General features: G+C 40.5%; 1 pseudogene; it reads left to right on the top strand.

Moving 5' to 3' along the window:
* The first annotated feature begins 19,980 nt into the window (after positions 1 to 19,980).
* Positions 19,981 to 20,079, top strand: LOC133234864 (U6 spliceosomal RNA; annotated as a pseudogene).
* The last annotated feature ends 239 nt before the right edge of the window (positions 20,080 to 20,318 follow it).

The raw sequence follows: 20,318 nt of genomic DNA, 5'->3' as shown, positions 1-20,318 counted from the left end.
CCCTTACCCTACTGCTCCCCACCCGGGTGCCCTTTCCAATAAAGTCTCTTGCTTTGTCAGCACACATGTCTCCTCGGACAATTCATTTCCGAGTGTTAGACAAGAGCCCAGTTTCGGGCCCTGGAAGGGGTCCTCCTTCCTGCAACATGTCCATCAACCTTGAAATTTTCCAAAGTCCGTATTTTTGGTATCTTTACAGAGCCTTCAAAAAGTAGGAAGGATAGATCATTAACTTAAGTTCCAGCCCTTTCCCCTTCCCAGAAGAGAGCAGGAAGGGCTGAAAGTTCCAAGCTTTTAATCATGGCTCAGACTTTATGGTGATCACCTTGTGGCCATCCAGGAGTCCACCAAGAAAAATGGTCCTTGGGAAAAATGACATTCCTACTACCCAAGGGATTTAGGCACTCCATACCAGAAACTGAGGGGCAGAGGCCAATATAGATATTTTCTATTTTTCACAAACCCCATATAATTTTTGGCTTTGGAATATTGACTTCATTGTTCAGCTTCCATTCTTACCACTAAGTCAAAAGGACATCAGTTTTCTTCCCCAAAGTTGATTTCTGTAGAAAATTAGCATGTAATGAGGGATTAGTGTTTATGGTTATATCAACCAGGTCAGTGAGACACAGGAAAACTTCCAGCATTTGGTCAGGTAAAGAAGTGGGGGCATCAACACAAGGAGGAGTATAAGGCACTTTATCTAAAACACTCCTTTTTTATTCATGAAAACAGCAACAAAAACAACCATCAGAGAAGTTGTCTACCTGAACCAAAACATTGCCTGAGTCATCAGTTTAGCTCCATTAAGAGGTGTCAAATGCACAGGGCCTGCACCTCCCAGCTTAGTGAGAATGTTTCTGTTTGTCATAATTCCTTAGTGACCTTCAGCAGAAGACAACTAGCACAGCAGCGAAGAGGGGAGGGACCAACTTAGTCACCATGCAGGCTGCCATCAGAGACCCTCTAGGAGTCTCCTTTCATTGCAGACAAGTTGCCATTTCCTGCTTGTAAGCCACACCCTTACTCTGAGCTTTGCCATTCATCATTTGGATGTTGGAATCAGAGACTCGTGGGAAGTTTTTCTGGTTATGGAATCTTGAATTAAGGGCCTTGTGTAATTTTCAAAACCAGTATTTAATTTGAAAACTCAATCAAATTTTCTTTTTTTAATCATCCACTGTCTTCTAGCTGCTCTGTGGAGTATAAAAGAAGGACAGCATAACACGATTATAATCACAATAACTATAGCTGGTATTTTGGGGACTTGTGCAGTGCATCATCTGGGGGGTTATATTTATTAACTCATTTGAAGATTCCTTGGATGAGGAAAAAGCAACCCACTCCACTATTCTTACCTGGAAAATTTCATGGACACAGGAGCCTGGCAAGCTATACAGTCCATGGGGTTTCAAAGAGTCGGACCTGACTAAGCCTGCATGCACACACGCCTTCACACTTATTACAGCCCTGCCACGATGATACTATTATGTTGCCCATTTTAGGAACAAGGAAACTGATTGATAGAAAAGTTAAGGCCATTGCTAAGATTGTACATTTAGACACTGGTGGAGCAGGGACTTAAAATTTTATGGCTAAGAGCATAGAGGACATCTTCAGGCAGATTTTGGTCTGTCTGCTGCCTCTTCGTTTACAGATGTCGCCTTGGGAAAAGTGATCCATTGCTTAAAGCCTCTGGTTTCTCACCAGGATAACTAGATAATTATATTTACTTCATTGGCCAGTTGTCAGAATGGGAGGGGTCTATGCATATATGGAATAGGGAGAGGAATCCCAAGGTTGGCCCCTCAGTGTATGAGCTGTTACTATTATTGTTTCCAGCCAGCCTCCCCAGGGTGCCCAGTTCCGTCATTAAGGAGCTAAATCCCTGCCAGGCCACCGCTACCTCCTGGTCTCTGTGGGGTCTGCCCTTTTGACTTCCCATCTAGGCTTGTATGTGAAACCACCGTTCTTCTCCTCTGTGCAAGGACAAGATGGGCCAGTCAGTGGTCACAGCAGCCCTCTTACTATCCCTTGGTTAGGTTCAGTTCAGTCGCTCAGTCGTGCCTGACTCTTTGTGACCCCATGGACTGCAGCACACCAGGCCTCCCTGTCCATCACCAACTCCCGGAGCTTACTCAAACTCTCAAACTCATGTCCATCGAGTCAGTGATGCCATCCAACCATCTCATTCTCTGTTGTCCCCTTCTTCTCCCACCTTCAATTTTACTATCCCTTGGACTATAGCCCACCAGGCTCCTCTGTCCATGGGATTTTCCAAGCAAGAATCCTGGAGTGGGTTGCCATTTCCTTCTCCAGAGGAACTTCTCGACCCAGGAGTCGAACCTGGGTCTCCTGCATTGCAGGCAGATTCTTTACTAACCCAGCTACAAGGGAAGCCCTAGTGTCAGCCTACCTAGAGGACAAACCAGTCCTTTGGAGGAGTTCCTTAAAAAAAAACAAAACTGAAAGAATTTTTTTCTATTCCAGAGGCTATATTTTAAGTTGTCTCAAAACTCAAACTACAAATTTGATAAACTTTCTTCTGTCTCAGCCGCTCTGAAATGAGTTCCACAGCCGCCCCCCCAACCCGCTCCATAAATGTCACTTCCTGCTCACTAGATAGCCTGTATTTTGAGTAAATGTATACTCCCAAATTTCTTGATAATCTATCCAGCCACTTTCATATGATGAAAGATTTCACTGATATGTGTAGTTTGTATAAATATGTATAAGTCTAGTAAACACATATTACAGACCTTTCTGATGAAAGTCACTGATGTTTTAAAATCAAGAGGCATATACAGGACATATTAAGTGATAGTTTTCAGCCAGGTCATCCTGCTGAGACCCCAAGACTTGGCCTAAGGCCTGACCTTTGACCACCTTGATCCCCAGATTCCTCATCTGTCAAGTGGAAGTGACTGTAAGGGTGCAGATTTACTGAAGGCACACTGTGTGCCAACTACTACTGTTCTATGTGTTCTGCACATACTAAATTGTTTAACCCTTTCAACAACTCTTTGGTATAGCCACAGCATACCACTCTACAGTGTTCCCGCTCTACAGACAGGGATACTAAAAGCTAGCTTATAAAGCTTTATTAGTGGGGAGGCTGAACCTTGCACCCACACGGTCTGGCTCCAGGGCCTAAGCTCTTGGTCACCGCACACTTCTGCCTCCCGTTTCATACTGAGCTAATTGAAGAGCTCGTATACTACTTTGTAAAGAGTCAGCCCTCCTTAACCAAGGACTCCACTCTGAGGATTCAACCAATCACAGATGGAAAATATTCCATAAAAACAAGTCCAGAAAGTTCCACAAAGCACAACTTAAAATTCACCACACCCAGAAACTACGTACATTGCATTTATTAAGTTGTAATAAGCAGTAATAGTAATCTAGAAATGATTCAAAGTACACGAAATGGTGTGTATAGGTTATGTGCAAATACTGTCCATTTACATAAATGATGTCATAGGCTTCCCTGGTAGCTTTGAATTAAATGCTTCTTTATCACAAGTAGTGTAATTTTTTGGAGAAGGCAATGGCACTCCACTCCAGTACTCTTGCCTGGGAAATCCCATGGACGGAGGAGCATGGTAGGCTGCAGTCCATGGGGTCTTGAAGACACAATGGCAAATTGTGTCTTTCAAGGAATTAATGTTTCATTTTTTTCTGCTTATTTTAGATTAAACTTGCCTTTCTTTTTTAGTTTCCAAAAGTAGAAGTTTAGATCATTGATTTTAGACTTTTCTTCTTTTCTAATACATGCACATTCAAGGTATAAATTTCCCTAAAATCACTGTTCTCACTGCATCCCACAAAGTTTGGTAAGTTGTACTTTCATTTTCATTTGGTTCAAAATGGTTTTTTATTAAATAATTTCTCTTGAGATTTCTTTTGACTTTTGTGTTATTTGTAGTATGTTGTTTAATCTCAATATATTTGAATATTTTCCAGTTATCATTCTATTATTGATTTCTAGCTTAATTCCACTGTGGTTGAGAGCAATCATTGTATAATTTATATTTTTTTAGCTGGTTAAGGTATATTTTATGCCCCAGAATATTACCTATCTTGGTGAAAGTTTCATGGGATGTTGAGAAGAATATGTATTCTGTTATTATTGGATTAGTCTATAGATGTTCGTCGGAGAAGGCAATGGCACCCCACTCCAGTACTCTTGCCTGGAAAATCCCATGGACAGAGGGGCCTGGTGGGCTGCTCCATGGGGTCGCTAGGAGTCGGACATGACTGAGCAACTTCACTTTCACTTTTCACTTTCATGCATTGGAGAAGGAAAGGGCAACCCACTCCAGTGTTCTTGCCTGGAGAATCCCAGGGACGGGGGAGCCTGGTAGGCTGCCGTCTCTGGGGTCGCACAGAGTCGGACATGACTGAAGCAACTTAGCAGCAGCAGCAGCAGCATAGATGTTCGTTATATTCAGTGTTTTGATGATGGTGCTAAGTTCAACTATGTTTTTACTGATTTTCTGCCTGTTGGATCTGCCGATTTCTGATGGAGATATGTTGAAGTCTCCAGCTGTAAGATTGGATTCGTCTATTTCTCCTGACATTTCCATTAGTTTTTCTCTCACATATTTTGATGCTGTGTTGTTAAGCACATACATGTTAATATTGTTACATCTTCTTAAAGAATTGACCCCTTTATCAGTATGTAATGTCCCTTTTTATCATAAATAGTGACAATTTTCCTTGCTCTGAAATCTATTTTGTCTGAAATTGAGATTACCACCCCTGCTTTCTTTTAATTTGTGTAAGCATGGCATGTCTTTCCCCATCCATTTACTTTAACCCATTTTTGCCTTCATATTGAAAGCGAATTTCTTATAGACATAATGTTGGTTCTTGTTTTTTTTTTTTTTGATTAACTCTTAAAAAATCTCTATTCTTTAATTGACATATTTAGGCCATTATGGTTTAGATTAATTATCGACATAGTTGGATTAATATCTACCATATTTGTTACTGTTTTCTGCTTGCTGTTCTGTTCTTTGTTCCTATTGTCTTCTTTTCCTTCTCTAGTGTTTGTGGTTTTAACCAATCATTTTATATGATTACATTTTCTCCCCTTTCTTAGAATAACAGTTACGCTAAAAAAAAAAAAAACAGTTAGTAGTTGCTCTAGAGTTTGCAATATACATTTACAATATAAGTAATCCAAGTTCACTTTCAAATAACACTATACTATTTCATGGGTAGTCTAAGTGACTTATAATAAACCTAACTCCTTCCTTATATATGCATACATAAGCATATTTTTTCATTTTATTTTCACTTGTTTCCTCTTCAGTTTTTTTTTCTTACTTTATATAGATCTGAAACTCTGGCCAAGATATTTCCCTTTCCTCAAAAGAATTTAACATTTCTTGCAAGGCATGTCTACTGGCAACAAATTCCCTCTGTTTCTGTGTGACAAAGTTTTTTATATCTCTTTCACTTTTGAAGAATAATTTTGCAGGGCACAGAACTGTGTGTTTGTTGGGTTTTTTCTTTCAATACATTACATATGGCAAGTCATACTCCTGTTGCTTGCATGGTTTCTGAGAAGTCAGATATAATTCTTGTCTTTAGTCTTTTAGAGGTAAGATATGTTTTGTCTCTGGATTTTTCTGGATGTTTCCTTTATCTTTGATTTTTCTGTAGTTTGAATGTGACATGCCTAGATGTAGTGGGATGGTTTTATTTTTATCATTTATCTTCTTGGAGTTCTCTGAGCTTTCTGCATCTGTACTTTGAGGTTTCATATTAATTTGGGGAAATTCTCAGTATTGATTGTTTGAAATATTTCCACTGGTCCTTGCTTTGTTTTATCTCCTTTTGGTATTCTCATTACCCAGTACTATACCTTTTCCAATTGTCCTACATTTCTTGCATCAGATCAGATCAGTCGCTCAGTCGAGTCTGATTCTTTGCAACCCCATGAATCGCTGCACACCAGGCCTCCCTGTCCATCACCAACTCCCAGAGTTCACTGAGACTCATGTCCATCGAGTCAGTGATGCCATCCAGCCATCTCATCCTCTGTCATCCCCGTCTCCTCTTGCCCCCAATCCCTCGCAGCATCAGAGTCTTTTCCAATGAGTCAACTCTTCAAATGAGGTGGCCAAAGTACTGGAGTTTCAGCTTTAGCATCATTCCTTCCAAAGAAATCCCAGGGCTGATCTCCTTCAGAATGGACTGGTTGGATCTCCTTGCAGTCCAAGGGACTCTCAAGAGTCTTCTCCAATACCACAGTTCCAAAGCATCAATTCTTTGGCGCTCAGCCTTCTTCACAGTCCAACTCTCACATCCATACATGACCACAGGAAAAACCATAGCCTTGACTAGATGAACCTTTGTTGGCAAAGTAATGTCTCTGCTTTTCAATATGCTATCTAGGTTGGTCATAACTTTCCTTTCAAGGAGTAAGCGTCTTTTAATTTCATGGCTGCAGTCACCATCAGCAGTGATTTTGGAGCCCAGAAAAATCAAGTCTGACACTGCTTCCACTGTTTCCCCATCTATTTCCCATGAAGTGGTGGGACCGGATGCCATGATCTTCATTTTCTGAATGTTGAGCTTTAAGCCAACTTTTTCACTCTCCACTTTCACCTTCATCAAGAAGATTTTTAGTTCCTCTTCACTTTCTGCCATAAGGGTGGTGTCATCTGCATATCTGAGGTTATTGATATTTCTCCTGGCAATCTTGATTCCAGCTTGTGTTTCTTCCAGTCTAGCATTTCTCATGATGTACTCTGCATATAAGTTAAATAAACAGGGTGACAATATACAGCCTTGATGTACTCCTTTTCCTATTTGGAACCAGTCTGTTGTTCCGTGTCCAGTTCTAACTGTTGCTTCCTGAGCATACAAATTTCTCAAGAGGCAGATCAGGTGGTCTGGTATTTCCATCTCTTTCAGAATTTTCCACAGTTTATTGTGATCCACACAGTCAAAGGCTTTGGTATAGTCAATAAACCAGAAATAGATGTTTTTCTGGAACTCTCTTGCTTTTTCTATGATCCAGCAGGTGTTGGCAATTTGATCTCTGGTTCCTCTGCCTTTTCTAAAACCAGCTCGAACATCAGGAAGTTCACGGTTCACATATTGCTGAAGCCTGGCTTGGAGAATTTTGAGCACTACTTTACTAGCGTGTGAGATGAGTGCAATTGTGTGGTAGTTTGAGCATTCTTTGGCATTGCCTTTCTTTGGGATTGGAACTGATCTTTTCCAGTCCTGTGGCCACTGCTGAGTTTTCCAAATTTGCTGGCATATTGAGTGCAGCACTTTCACAGCATCATCTTTCAGGATTTGGAATAGCTCAACTGGAATTCTATCACCTCCACTAGCTTATTCATAGTGATGCTTTCTAAGGCCCACTTGACTTCACATTCCAGGATGTCTGGCTCTAGGTCAGTGATCACACCATCATGATTATCTGGGTCGTGAAGATCTTTTTTGTACAGTTCTTCTGTGTATTCTTGCCACCTCTTCTTAATATCTTCTGCTTCTGTTAGGTCCATACCATTTCTGTCCTTTATCGAGCCCATCTTTGCATGAAATGTTCCTTTGGTATCTCTGATTTTCTTGAAGAGATCTCTAGTCTTTTCCATTCTGTTGTTTTCCATAGTCTGTTCTTTTTTCTCCATCTTTGTCCTCTTTGCTTTTCAGCTTTGGAGGTTTCTATTGACATATCCTCAAATTCACTGATTCTTTCTTCAACCAATCTATTAATAAGCCTATCAAAGGCATTCTGTTACAGTGTGCTTTTTTGTTTGTTTGTTTGTTTTTAAATCTCTAGGATTTCTCCAGCTTTTTCTAAGAATTTTTATCTTTCTGCTTACATTGCCCATCTATTCTTGCATGCAGTCCCCTTTATCCATTTAAGCGCTTCACATACTGATCACAGCTGTTTTAAATACTCAGTCTGATAATTCCAGTAACCCTGGTTATTGGATTCTGTGTGATTGTGATGTTTTCTGTATTTCCTCAAACTGTGTTTGCTTGTTTGCCTATTAGTATGCCTTGTAATTTTTCCTGATAGACAGACATGGCAAAAGAAACTGAGTAAAAGAAACTGCTATAACAAGGCCTTTACTAATGTTGCAGTGTGGTGTGGTGTGAGGGAGAAGCTCTATAACCCTAGGCTGAGGTCTCAGGCCCTCAGTGAGCGTATGCCTCTGCAGAATGAACTTCCTCCTCCCTTAAGAGGGACAGGATGACTAAGGTAGGCTGGAGTTGGGCATTTCCTTTCCCTCGCCTCAGTTAGGCTCTGGAGAAACCCCAGAATATAAGGATCTGGTTATATAGTTTCTTTCAAGGGCTGGCCTTGTTAGAACAGAGCTGTCTGACAGACTTCAAATGGCTGCCATGCCCTCCCTCTGCCAGAAACAGGAGGGGATTTTTCTTTGATATTCATCATGAAAACATTGTCAAGTTCCCAGAGGTAAAACTTAGAGAAGTGTAGGGGGTGCCCTGTAACTGGGATCCCCCCTGGAGTTTTTAACTCTCCTAATTGTCCACACTGAGCCTCCACAATTCATCAACCCTAGTTCAGGATTTTCTGCCTCACATTTGATTCCTCAGAAGCTTCAGCTGAAGATTTTTTGCTCTGATAAATTGTGACTCTCACCTGTTGGTCTCCCCAGTTTCACAGGCAGTGACCTCACTTCTCACACAAAGTTTAGAAGAGTTATTGACTTCAGTTTGCTTAGCTTTTTGATTGTTGTTGGGACTGAGAGGAGACTTCCAAGCTCCTTGCATGTGGAACTGGAGATTGGAAGTCTCCTAAATTTAAATCTTTTTGCCTTTATGACCTACATTCTCTGAGATTGCTAAGTGTTTTCTTTGGATCGCTAATTTCATTTTCAGACTGTTTTTTTGTTTCTCTACTTTTTTTTTTTTTTACTTTTTAAAATTCTTTCCATTTTCTAATTAAAGTACTATTTATATAACATAAATTCACTCTTTTTTAGTGTAGAGTTTTGCAAGTTTACAAATAGTAATATAACCACCACCACAACCAAGAAGAACATCCCATCATCTCTGAAGTGTGCCCATGTCTCTTGGTAGTTAGCTTACCCCTCATCCACAGGCTCTGGCAACTACTCATCCACTTTTCATCTCTGTTGTTTTGCCTTTTCCAGAATGTTATATAAATAGAATTAAACAGTGAATGGACTTTGGTTTCTTTCATATAGCATAATACATATGAGGTTCACCCCCATTTGCCTTGTTCCTTTTTATTACTGAGACTATTGCATTTTATGGACATGCCATAGTTTATCTGTTCTTCAGGCAAGGGACATCTGTTGCTTTCCAGTTTCTGGCCGTTACAAATAAAGCTGCTATCAATGTTCATGTGTATATTTTTATGTGAGCATAGGCTTTCATTTTACTTGGGTAAATCTCTAGCTCATTTTAAACTTGAATTGTTTGTTTTCTTACTATTGAGTTTTGAGTATTCTTCACATAGTCTGTGTACAAGTCCTTTATTAGATGAGTGACTTGCAAAGGTTTTCCCCAGTCTGTAGCGTATCTTCTTACATTTGAAATGTAGTTTATATTTGAGTTCAGCAATGATTTTGTGGGCTTATGTCCTTAGGTCTGTCAGTTACAGTTTTTTTTTTAATTTAGCTGTTTTATCAGTTCCTCTTGAACTAACCCGAATTTTTCCTTTTGCTCATTTGTTCTGTAGCATAAAGCAATTGCTAAGAATTGCCATCCATGTTTTCCTCTATTTGGCATCCTCTTATCTTCCCTGTCCTGTTCCTCTTGCCTACCTCCACCCACCCCTACACAAAGTACATTTTCACCTGAATAACCTGAAGTATCTTGACTAGATTGCCATAATGTCTTTTCCAAATGACTCTGGTTTGTCCAGTTCAGATCAGGCTTTTGTTTGTTCTGATAACAATGCGTGGGTTGCTGATTTCCCGCTGAGCTGTAATTTACAGATGAATGGGTGTCTCCTGTTCCACTCCACCTGCTTTTCTCTGCCCTGAAAACTCCTTAAGGAGAGGTGCAGGCCATGCTCATTCGATGCTGCTTTTCCTTTTCCTGTCTTCTCTTTTAAAGAGTGCCTGTGCTCTGCTCTCCCTCCAGTATTTGTGGAATATTCTTTAGCAGAGCTCATGTCATCTCAGTGGGGTGAAATGGCGGAAGTGATAGTCCCACTCCCATTGAGATTAGCCTCAATTTCTTGTGTAGCTCTCATGTCCTACTTTTCCTGTTTCACCTCTTATTTTTCCCCCAGCAGCTGTTTCTTTGTCTCTCTCAGATAAATAAATTTTAAAGAGAACCTCTTCTTTGGAGTTCTGGGCACACAGTGGGAATTTTCAAGGCTCTGGCAGCTCAAGGGCTGGGCGAGAAACAGTCTTTGTGAGGTCTCTCCTCTCTCTGGGTCTTCCATTTCTTTCCCTGGCTCCAGGCTTTGGATGTTGAGGTTTTTAGCTCAAGTCCTTTATTTGTTTACTGTTGGTAAAAATTTTGTGATTTTGTTTTTACTTTTTGTTGTTGTTGTTCCTTTTATTAGACTTGGAGGAGGAAGATTTGGGCATACAGTTTCAATTCATTTACTACTTCCACACATTTTCTTTTCTGGTAAATTTCCTCCTCCAGGAAATGTTCTCTGACTGTGCTTAGTATAAACGTCTCTCCTCTGTGTTCCCACAAAGCCAGCATTAACTAGTAATATTTTAATCTAATGGCCAAAATATTAAAATGCTCTGTTCCTGCAGAAAATAGCCACTGTACTAGCCTCACTTAAGCAACCCTCCTAATCCTTCATACCTCTGGCTGCCCTGGCCTCTGCCTGGTTTTCCCCACCCACCACCTGATCCCTCACCAGCTCCCCTGGATCCAACCATGAAAGGAGTGATATCTGGACATTACTGGGCATCCAGGGCCCCGTATCAGCATTGCTAGTCACGATGGATGTGCACCATTGGTTGGTACCCAAGCCAAACCAGAAGCTAAACATGTTCAGTGTCACGCCTGCCTGTGCTTATCTCTCTCATGACTTTTTACACAGTCCTGCAGTTGTCTAGACACGTGTCTTCTCAGTCTAGCGTGCAAGTTCCTTGGTGATAGTCCTTCAAACAAACACTTTTTCTTTTTGGCTGCCCATTCAGTTTTGTGGGATCTTAGTTTCCCAACCAGTGACTGAATCCAGGCCCTCTGCAGCGAAAGCATGGAGTTCCAACCAGTGGACCATCAGGGAATTCCCTCAACCAAACATGTGTTTAGCCTCTTTTCTGTGCCATGTTCATCTCTTGCTTAATCGCCCCCTAAATATTGCAAAGTTGGTATCATCACTCCATTACACAGCAAAGAACCCAAGGTTCAGTGAGTTTTAGCAACTGGTGCAAGGTCATACTGATAATTTGGGTCAAAAATAGTATTTAGATTCAACTACTTTACACCAGTTGTCTAGGAAAGATATTTCCAGCAGAAACTTGTTTACAGCTAGCGTTGCAACACTGGAGCATCCACCGTATGATAAATGATGTGACATTAAGCTCATAAAACATGCACCTGAAGCTATTTTGAGGGCAAGGACCACATCCTTTAAAAATCCAAATATCTACTGCACACATGCTCAGTTGCTTCAGTCATGTCTGACTTTTCATTACCTCATGGACTGTAGCCCGCAAGGAACCTCTGTCCATGAGATTTTCCAGGCAAGAATACTGGAGTGGGTGTCCATGCCCTCCTCCAGGAGATCTTCCTGAACCAGCAACTGAACCCATGTCTCCTGCATTGCAGGTGGATTCTTTACTGCTGAGCCACCAAGGAAGTCCAAAACATTTAATCTTAGTAATAAGGATGGAGATATTTCTTCAAAGGTTGTGCATGCACGCTTAGTTACGTCCGACTCTTTGCAAGTCTATGGATTGTAGGCAAGAATACTGGAGTAGATTTTATTTCCTTCTCCAGGGAACCTTCCCCACCCAGAGATCAAACCCACATCTCCTGTATTGCAGGCAGATTCTTTACCACTTGAGCATTAGGGAACATAGCAGAAGGCATGGTTCCTAATTAGTTTAATTGAGTGATTGTGAAATAAAGCAAGAAGGGATAATTGAATGGATGAGCTAATTGATTAACTACTAGATGGAGTGCTCTTTCAGAAAATGTTATTAGGAATATGTGAAGATAGTGTAGAATGAGAGACAGTGTATGTTAAGAGCATGCTCTTTGGGCTTGCCCATGGTGTACATAAAATATAATTTATTTAATCATTCTTTATTGATGGACATTTAATTTGTTTCTATTCTATTCTAATAATGAGTACTATTACTCAAGTAATAAAGCAATTAATATCTTCTGCACACTTTGCAGAACATATATGAATACTCATATAATTTAAATTTCTAGAAACAGAATTGCTTGGTCAACCAGCAAATGCATTTTGAATACACTTGGATACTTCAAATTACCAGTTTATACCACTACTAACAATCTAAAAAGAGCCATTTACCCGCACCTTTACCGATGGTGGCTATATTTAATTTGTAATTTTTTTAAATGCTGGTGTCTTAATGTTTTAATTTACATTTTCTGGGTTACCAATGAGGTGTAACAAAATTACCACTTTTTAGTATTTGGCCTTTTTCTATGGCACAGGCTATGGCTATTCTAGATATCATTTTTTTTTTTTTAATTTGACAATGAATCTTAGAGATATAAGGGTATAAGAGCTGCTCTGTTCTTTACAATGGCTACATAGTAGTCCTGTGTATAACTGTTTCATAATTTATAACACTACTCCACCAGTCATAAACCATCTCTAGGTTTCCTCCAATATTTTGCTGTTAAAAACAAACCCTTTGTAAATATCCATGGTCAATATTCCTCATATATAAAATTTGATTTGTAGGGAAAACTATCTATGATGGAATTTCCAGAACAAAGTATCTAGATTTTTTTTTTTTTTTTTGAAAGCTGTTGTCAGGCCACCTTTTATGCAAGTTATATCAATATGTAATGTCTGTCAGTGATCTTTCCTAATTTTCCCATTTGGGTCATTTGTCTTTATTTCACTGATTTCATATGCTTTGGAAATTAGCTCTTTATTGGTCCTATGAATTACAAATATTTTCTCCTGTATTTTTAAAATTTTGACTATTTTTTAGCTATATGGAATATTTATATTTGTATAAGATTAAATTTTGTTTTTGTTGTTGTTCAGCCCCTAAGTCATGTCCAAATTTTTGTGACCACATGGACTGTAACATGCCAGGCTTCCCTGTCCTTCACTGTCTCCCAGAGTCTGCTCAGATTCATGTCCATTGAGTCAGTGATTCAGTCCAACCACCTCATCCTCTGCTGCTCTCTTCTCCTTTTGCCTTCAATCTTTCCCAGCATCAGGATCTTTTCCAATGAGTTGGCTCTTCACATCAAGTGGCCAAATTATTGGAGCTTCAGCTTCAGTCTTTCCAATAAATATTCAGAGTTTATTTCCTTTAGGACTGACTGGTTGGATCTCTTTGGAGTCCGAGGGACTCTCAAGAGTCATCTCTAGCACCACAGTTTAAAAGCATCAGTTCTTTGGGGCTCAGCTTTCTTTATGGTCCAACTCTCACATCTGTACATGACTACTGGAATAACCATATCTTTGACTATGTAGACCTTTGTCAGCAAAATGATATCTCTGCTTTTTAATATGCTGTCTAGATTTGTCATAGCTTTTCTTCCAAGGAGCAAGCATCTTTTAATTTCATGGCTGCAATCACCATCTGCAGTAACTTTGGAGCCCAAGAAAATAAAATCTGTCACTGCTTCCACTTGTTCCCCTTCTATTTGCCATTAAGCGATAAGACCGGAGGCAATGTTGAGTTTCAAACCAGCTTTTTCACTCTCCACTTTCACCCTCATCAAGAGGCTCTTTCATTCTCCTTCACTCTCTGCCGTTACCGTGGTATCATCTGCATATCTGAGGTTGTTGATATTCCTCCCAGCAAACTTGATTCTAGCTGGTGTTTCATTCAGCCTGGCATTTTGTGTGATGTACTCTTCATAGAAGCTAAATAAGCAAAGTGACCAATAAGCTTTGACATAACTCCTATTCCAATTTTGAACCAGTCCATTGTTCCATGTCCAGTTTTAACTGTTGCTTCTTGACCCGCATACATGTTTCTCAGGAAATAGGTAAGGTGTTCTGTTATTTCCATCTCTTTAAGAATTTTCCACAGTTTGTCGTGATCCACATAGTCAAAGGCTTTACTGTAGTCAACAAAGTGGAAGTAGATGGTTTTCTGGAATTCCCTTGTTTTCCCTATGATCCAATGAACATTGGCAATTTTATCTCTGGTTCTTCTGCCTTTTCTAAACCCAACTTGTACATACAGATGTTCTTGGTTCATGTGCTATTGAAGCCTAGCTTGAGAATTTTGAGTATTACCTTGCTAACATGTGAAATGACTGCAATTATACTGTAGTTTGAATATTCTTTGGCATACCCTTCTTTAGGATTGAAATAAAAAGTGACCTTTTCCAGTCCTGTGGCCACAACTGAGTTTTCCAAATTTGCTGGCATATTGAGTGCAATATTTTAACAGGATTATCTTTTAGGATTTGAAATAGCTCAGCTGGAATTCTGTTACCTCCAGTCTCTTTGTTCGTAGTGATGCTTCCTAAGGCCCCCTTGACTTCACATTCCAGAATGCCCGGCTGTAATGAGTTACCACACCATCATGGTTATCTGGGTCATTAAGACCTTTTTTGTACAGTTCTTCTGTGTATTCTTGCCACCTCTACTTAATATCTTCTGCTTTTGTTAGATCCTTACCATTGCTGTCCTTTATCATTCCCATCCTTGTGTGAAATGTTCCCTTGATATTTCCAATTTTCCTGAAGAGATCTCTAGTCTTTCCCATTCTGTTGTTTTCCTGTATTTCTTTGCATTATTCACTTAAGAAGATATTCTTATTAACTTTATCACCATTTTAATTTGAGAATTCACATTTTTGAGGCATACTCAAAAAGGTCTTCCATACCCCAAGGTTACATTTAAAATTCCTTCTGCAGTTTCTTACAATACTTTTATAATTTCACTCTTTGGCTTTTAACATTTTAATATATCTGGGATTTGCTTTAAGGTAAAGTACAAAGTGTGAATCCAATGTTTTGTTCATCTTCAGGGGAATACCTAGTCATCCCAATACATTTATTTTATAGTGTAAGACATTCTCTAGCCAGCTCCTTCCTTATTCTGTCCATTTGATGGTTCTTAGGCAACCTCACCTCCTCTTTTCAATAAATGTAGTGCTTGCTAGTTGGCTTTATGTATGCAGGATTCAGGGTATCACTCCTCCAGTATGAATTTGTCTTTTGCTCCAGTCTGTGCTGGGGCTTCCCTGGTGGCTCAGTGGTAAAGAACCCACCTGCCAATGTAGGAGATGTGGGTTGGATCCCTGGGTGGGAAGATCCCCTGGAAGAGGAAATGGCAACCCCACTTCAGTATTCTTGCCTGGGAAATCACATGGACAGAGAAGCCTGGTAGGCCACAGTCCATAGGGTCACAAAGAGTCAGACATGACTGAAACGACTTAGCACACGTCAGCATCTCTGTAATGAGAGCAAGAAAAGGACACTTCAGACACATCTTCCTTTTTTTTCTAGGACCTTTGTCTTAGAGCTGCCTCACTCCTGCAGATTGCTCAGATAGCTTCTTACGTATTCTCCCAGTCTCCACTCTTGCTTCTTTCCAATTGTTTCTTTATCCTGCAGGGCAGGTATGTTCAAGTCCCCTCCTTGATTAGAATCCACTGAATCGTCTCCTTGTCTCCAGGTCAAGACCACCCCGCTCCCTGATTTGCCCATAGCTTCCACTCTGCTCATGTCCTGTCCCAGTAACTTATGTTCGTCAAAACCCAAGATGCAATTCCATGCCTCAGTGCCTTTGCATGTGCCGTTTCCTCTTCCTAAAGCAGCCCTGCTCTCTTACCCCTCTCCCCAGTGCTCTGCTCTGCTCTCCCACAGCTCCTGTATTTCTTTCTCTCAGGGCATTTTCTCTGCTGTAATGTTGGCTTAGGCATCTGCCTTCCTGAACTCTACTCTGAGCTTCCTGTGGGAGAAAAAAAAAAAAAAGGCTCTTTCTGCTCCAAAGCCCATAACCAACCATCGTGGGCATGTGACAGACAGAAAATGGGCCAAGGACAGTATAGAAGCACCTTGAAATGTTTATAGAACACCAAGCGGGTATCGTTAAGGGGTTATTAATGCAGTGTGGGAAACTGCCCGGAGGAAACACCTGCAGAAGCTTGGGGCCTGTGACTTTACTGCCAGGCCTTGGCTTGTGTGCTTCCAGCCGGCATTACATTACACGTGAAGACTAATCTCCTTGTTCATTTTATGACTGCTGCTTTACCAAAATATCCCCAGGATGCTGTCTGAACACCAGAAAAGTGGTTTTTCAGCTTATTTGGGGAAGCCAAACAGAGACCCAGTTTCATTTCGCAGTAGGAATAAATACCCTACCTACCGCGCTTTGCTTCCAGCTGGAAATGGACCAGGTGGCTGTGTATCCTCTCATGTTTGAAAAAGAGGAAGTTGCTGGCTTTGTTGCTTATGTCTTTAGGTCAGCCGGGCCAGGAAGTCAAAGTTCCAGGGCAAATATATATTACACGCTGAGCCCATATCTAGAAAGAAGGAGCAGCAAGAGACAGATGCTGACACCATATGAGCAAGCCACAGCACAGAGCTCTGAATAGTACCTCACAATTTGGTTTTCTTCCAACAGAGCAGCACATTAAGTTAGGCTATTAACCCAGATGAAAGGTTTCAGATTTATTTCATTGGCAGATGGAAATTAAGTTGCAGAAACTCAATCAGCACAGACTAGAGAATAGTTAATTTCATTTATTTTTAATTACCCAAGTAATCCATGAATATATTGTCACTATAAAAATGGAAACAATACGGATAAAGTTGAAGTCCCTCTTGACTACTCACCACTCTCCTCAACTGCCCTCTCTGGGATTACTGCTGCTATCAATTTGAAGTGTCATCAGACATATGCCTGTGTGTACACACGAGCTCACACACACATACACACCCATGAGCACACTCATGCACACACAGAAATGTTTTTAAAAAGTTATTTAATCTTAGCTTTTCCGTGGCCCCAAGATCAGATCAGATCAGTCACTCAGTCTGAGATATAAGATCAATGTGGAGGACATCAGTGGTTATCATCCATGGACCATGTCTAGGGCGTAGAAGAATTTTGAAAAGAATATTAGGTGGTGAGTGATGGTTTTCAGCGAAAGTTATTGGACCTCATATCTGTGGAGAGAGAGAGAATTGATGTGTCTTTGTTCACTCAAACCAAGGAAAGGGTTTCAGTGGGGCCACTGAGAGTTTGATATGTGTCCCTGATATGATTGTAACATGGAGTCATTTGCTTTTGCAGTTACTTTCTTATAAAATCCTTTTCCCACTCTCAAGGTTAGAAATATATTCTACTGTTTTTCTAAAGCTTTTGTGAAGTTTTAGTTGTTTAGGAGTTTGATTTGTCTAGAATTTTGTTTTCAGGGTATGAGAGAGTGGACTAACTTTACTTTTCCTCTATTTTGACTAATTTGATTTGGATACCAAATTATTTCAACACCATTCATTACACGCTGGCTTGGAAGTCCACTTTCAGTATACATTAAAGTTGCAATCATTCACCAATTGCTTTCTGAATTGTATTCTGTAGCATTGGTCTTCTTGTCTACTCTTTCTGAGGGTATTTCTTAGAATCCAGTAGTGCTTCCCTTTCATGAAGCTGAGCGCCTGACCCCAAGAATGGTACCTACAGGTCACTGTAGTGAGGCCCTGTAGTGAGGCAGGACGGGTGCAGCAGGTATCTGACTCAGCCCCCATCACTGGGGCAGGCCCTTTTGAATGCCCTTTTCCAGACCCCTCTGCTCAGAATTCTCAGCATCTCTGGAAAACATTTTGCCTCTGGTCCAGAGACACTTTGCCTAACAATTGACACTTCCTACTTCTGCTTCAACATCCCAAGGGAATGCCTGATGGAGCTTCTGTGAAGTGACACGCTGCACGCACTCCTCAATCCCCTGCCTTCGACCCTGGGTGCCACATGGCTGCCCCTTCCGAGAATGCTTCCTTACTCACTTACTCATCTTCTGGAGGGCTCAGTGACTCTGTTTTCTCACTTCTTTTTCCAGCACTGTCTTCCTTGAATCAGGTATGAGGTGATGACATGCCAGTGCAAGACTCTTGGAGGAATGGACACAGACACACTCTTCTGTGATTCTTGCTCACTGTCTGGCAGACAGCAGCGGGTGGTGCTACACCCCTCACCACCCGGACATGCCTAGAGCTCTCATATATCCACAGCTTCAGCTCTCACAGCTGAGACATCTGCTTTCTGCCCCCAGAGTTTATGGGATCAAACCATGGCTTACTCATCTCTACAGTGGGGTGATGTTGTGTTCTTTACAAGGCTTTCATGAGAATTACTGAGAGCTTATTGTAAGGAGTCAATAGATACCTCTTATCTTTCCTTCCCCTCTTCCCCACCCAGATGAAGCACCACCTCTTCTCTGAAACTTTATCCACTATGTCACTGTGCTAATCCACAATGATCTCTCCATATGAACTTCTATCAGTGTCTGACCTTTTATTATTTTCTTTAGGGAAAGACAGACAATAATTTAAGTCATAGTATCGTGGACTCTGACTTAGCTATACTGATCATCTCAGAAATGCCTATGGAAACTGAATTAGGAACACTCCAGAGGGCTGGCCCTACATATATTTCACAGCTTCAATTAATTATAACCATCAAAGTGAATGGGATTTATAAACTGTTTCATAACATACCTATGGCAATGTGATCGGAGGGGAACCTGGACGTGCCATTAAAAAATTAACATGTCAGAAAATGCACAATTAAACAATGCCTTTGCTCTTATAAAGAAAGACACAGAAACATGATTTGGTGACATTTTCACACTTGGTAATTAACTTTAATCAAAAGAGCAATAGAGTTGTTAGCTTTATTTTCTGAAAAAATTGTAATTTCAAGTTGGATATGCATTTTTGTTGACCGTTAAGTGTGAGGCTACTTGAAGTAAAGTCAAGCAGAAAAGAGGACATTGTATAGGAAAGGAAATGAAAAGAGGAATAATTGTGTCAGCAACCAGGTAGATTGGGGTGTTAGGGTTCTCTGCACTGATTCCAGAGAACTCATAGGAGAGAGAGATAGGAAAGTAGGTGGTAGACAGATAGAGATACAAATGTAAGGAGAGTTATTACATAGAATCAGCTCATGCACTCATGGAGAATGACAAGTCCCAAGACCTACGGAGTGATTCGGCAGGATGGAGACTCACGAGAGTGGATGGAGCATTTCCGACGGCAAGCAACGGTCAAGCTCCCAGCTTGAGAGCAGTCAGGCAGAAGAAACTGTCTCTTACTCCGGACAGTCAGCCCTTCCTTTTGTTCTATTCAGACCTTCAGCTGTTTGATCAAGGCCCACCCCCATCAGGGAGGAAATCTGCTTTACACAATCTACTGATTTTAAATATTAATTTCATGAAAAACACTCTCACAGAAATACCCATATTAATGTTTATCCAAATACCTGAGCACCTCTCGCTCAGTCAAGTTAACACAAAATTAACCATCATACCTGGCCAATATATGTTAACAGTTCCTGCACTGGGACTTCTGTATCCGCACCTGTGTGTGTGTCTATATGTGTATGTATAGTGTTTAAGAAATGTGTTCTTCTGACTTGTTTTTAAAGCTCCCCTCTTGGATTCTTGAAATTCCACCGTAGATTATTTTTTTAGTTGAGGTCAAATTCAGATAACATAAAATTAACTATTTTAAAGTATACAATTCAGTGGTATTTAGGACACTCCCAATATCCTACAACAATGACCTCTATCTAGTTTCAAAACATATTTGTCTCCCCAAAGGGAAACTGTATGCCCATTAAGTAGTCATAACCATGTTCACTTTGCCAGCACATATACTAAAATTGGAACAATACAGAGAAGATTAGCATGGCCCCTGCACAAAGATGATTTTCCTGAAACATCCCATATTTTTATTGTCATACTAAGTGAAGTAAGTCAGAAAGACAAATACCATATGATATCACTTATATGTGGAATCTGTTAGTAAAATATGACACAAATGAGCCTACCTATGAAATAGATACAGACTCACAGACATAGAGAACAGATTTGTGGCTGCCAAGGGGGTGGGGGATGGCGGAGGTATGAAGTGAGATGTTGGGGTTAGCAGATGTAAACTATTACATACAGACTGGATAAGCAACAAGGTCC

The sequence above is a fragment of the Bos javanicus genome, chromosome 21 (assembly GCF_032452875.1).
Source record: "Bos javanicus breed banteng chromosome 21, ARS-OSU_banteng_1.0, whole genome shotgun sequence".
Taxonomy (NCBI): Eukaryota; Metazoa; Chordata; class Mammalia; order Artiodactyla; family Bovidae; genus Bos; species Bos javanicus.
The sequence above is the reverse complement of the archived record's forward strand: the minus strand, read 5'-3'. Positions and strand labels throughout refer to the sequence as shown.